We start from the raw sequence: 3,324 nt of genomic DNA on the forward strand, positions 1-3,324 counted from the left end.
CTGGTTTACTCTAACATTTTGGTGCCCAGAATGGGCAAGGCAGAGGAATACCTGTTCAAGTTATGGCTGGAAGAGGCTTAGGTCCATGAAGCAGGGTAGGAGGGTTGCAGCTTTTTCAGTCACAAAATGTTGCCTTGGTACCACCAAATCTTGTTTCAGATCCACAAATATTGAACTTCTCTCATGAGTTAATGCAACTGCTGTACATGCTCTGGCATTAGATGGGCGGTCTGTCTGAGGGTTCATTGTTCTCTGAGTCTCCTTGGGTGTTTCAGGGGAAAGTTGGGAGAGACCAGTTTTCACTAGCATCTAAATTGCTAGTTAGATGCCATATGAAACCAGCAATAGCCCATTTTGAAAGCCAGATTTTTAAAGCGTGTTTCTTCTGCAAACAGGTGAAATGCCATTAATTTGAAATCCATAATCTAATGCTGCATGATGAAAAAAATCTAACTTAATTGCTGACCTAAGGCAATACAGATTACTTTTTCCCCAGGAGGCAGAAAATCTGTTATGTGTTAACATTGGAAAAATTAGGGAGAATCATATTTCCTCTAGCAAAGGGGTAAAGGCATTTTTTAAACAATCACTGGTCAAAAGTGACTGGAAAGATGCCCTCTCCCACATGCTTGGAGGTGGAGATCTTGCTGACAAAACAGTGAAGGTCAAGGGTGAGGACGGAGCCGGACATCCTTACCGAAAGCCCAGCTGACACTTGTGTTGTGCCACTCAGAGTCTATGCTTGCTGAATGAATAAATGGTGATTTATCCTTGAGCTTATGCAAAACACTTCCAGGAGACTTCCAGAAATATTGGGGTGGGGAGTTCTTTATAGGAAAAAGGTCTTCTGTGAACTTGTGATGTTTCCTCTGTGGATAAAATTTGGCCTTTATTGCAACTCATTATTTAATTTTTTTTTTGGCAGAAATTCTTGTGAGACTGGAACAACTCAGGATGCTCTGCGAATTAAAACGGTCTAGTTGTACAGGTTTCAACCTTTTTTTTTTTTTAAGCTACAGAATTCCTTCTGTAAGCAGAAACTCTGCATTTAAACCAAGTAGAAGTGGAGCTTCTCTGGTTGCAACAGAGGGGAGGAACTGGAACACGCTGAAATCTATAATCTAATGCTACATGATGAAAAAAATCTAACTTTATCTCTGACCTAAGGCAATAGATTTTTTTTCCCCAAGAGCCAGAAAATCTGTTGTGTGTTTACATTGGAGCTCCCCACAGGAGCCTGCAGGACAATCTGAGAACAACTGGTTTAGGATTCATTCTGGGCTAATTTTCTAAATACTGTGAATATGTTAAAATAGATCTAGTCTTTGTCCTTGCTATGCTTGATTCCAATGTTAAAATGTGGTCATTTGATCTCATTCTCAAGATCTGCTGATTGCCCAATTAAATTTTGGAAGATCATTCTACCTGTGTTCTTGGCTTCGTGCAGAAGAGAAAATACTGTCAATTTAGACTCTGAAGAGATTGATTACTGTGACAAATGCTATTCCTTAGTTTGCCATTTGCCATCAACTTTACTGGGCGGCTTCTGGTTTTCAAAGCAAATGTACGGAGGATCAAATCTCTATCTGAGATGAGTAAGTCTCAGAGAGCTACTGTAGAACATATCACTTATAGTTAACAATATTGTGGCATTTAAAATTGGCTAAGAAGGTAGATCTTATGTTGTGTTCTTATCACAATCAACCAGTCAAAACATAAATAAATGAGCAGGAGGAGACTTTTGGAGGTGAGGGATATGATTATGGCATTAATTGTGGCAGTGGTTTCTTAGGTTTATACCTATCTTCAAACTTATCAAGGTGTACATATTAAATATATACAGCTTTTTGTGTATCAATAAAAGAAATGTCTGAAAAAGAAAATTTCACTTATGTAAAACTCACCACTAATATGTCATATCATGGTGAATGAGACTTATGAAATGGAAGCAGGAATGTTGAATCTTTTGGCTTCCCTGAGCCACATTGGAAGAATTGTCTTGGGCCACAAATAAGAGATAGTAACGGTAACAACAGCTGATAAGGTAAAAAAAATTGCAAAAAGATCTAATGTTTTAAGAAAGTTTACAAATTTGTGTGGCCCACAGGCTGTGGGTTGAACAAGCTTGGATTTGAGGTTGAGATAGGGGTTTCATTTGATCATTTTCAATTATTCTTTCATAGCATTCATTTCATTGATGATTTCATTGATAGAATTTCAGTTGATAGTTTGTGTTTTCTAACAGAGTCCAAGAGCCTGGAGTTTGCTTTCTTCCTTTTTTTTTTTTCCTCTCCCTAATTTCCTTTTTCATTTGCTACTGGTTCATTGAGATATAATACACATAACACGATTTGTCCATTTAAATTATAAAATTCAATGACTTTTGGTGTGTTCACAGAGTTATGCAACTACCACAGTCAATTTTAGAACATTTTTCATCACCTCAAAGGAAAATCTCATATGCTTTAGCTATGACAGTCTTGTAGCCTCCATAGCCATAAGCAACTGCTAATCTACTTTCTATCTCTACAGAGTTGCCTATTCTGGACACTTCACATGAAAGAAATCATATGATGTGCGATCTTTGGTGACTGGCTTCTTTCACTTGGCATAATGTTTTTAAGATTTATCCATGTTTTAGCATATGTCAGTATTTCATTCTTTTTTATGTATTATAACATTCCATTGTATAGATAGAATGTGTTTTGTTTCTCCATTCGTCAGTTGGTGAATATTTGGTTTCCACCTTTTAGCTATTATAAATAATGCTGCTATGAATACTTGGGTATAAGTTTTTGTGTGGTTATACGTTTTCACTTCTTTTGGGTATATACCTAGGAGTGGAATGGCTGAGTAAAATGTTAATTCTATTTTACCTATCTGAGGAACTGTTGGACTGTTTTCCAAAGTGGCTGTACCATTTTACATTCCCACCAGTAGTGCATGAAGATTTCAATCTCTCTACATCCTCACCAACACTTGTTGTTATCTGACTTTTTGATTATGGTTATTTTTGTGGGTATTAAGTGGTATCTCATTGTAGTTTTGATCTGCATTTTTGTGATGACCAATAATATTGAACATCTTTTCATGTGCTCACTGACCATTTGTATATCTTTTTCTGGAAATGTCTATATAAGTCCTTTGTGAATTTTTAAATTGGGTTACTTATCTCTTTTTATTACTGAGTTTTAAGGGTTCTTTATATATTCTAGATGCAAGGTCCTTATCAGATAAATTATTTGCAAATATTTTCTCCCATTCTCTGGGTTTTCATTTTCTTGGTAGTGTCCTTTGAAGCACAAAAGTTTTTAATTTTGATTA

This window comes from Pan troglodytes, chromosome 6 (assembly GCF_028858775.2).
Source record: "Pan troglodytes isolate AG18354 chromosome 6, NHGRI_mPanTro3-v2.0_pri, whole genome shotgun sequence".
Taxonomy (NCBI): Eukaryota; Metazoa; Chordata; class Mammalia; order Primates; family Hominidae; genus Pan; species Pan troglodytes.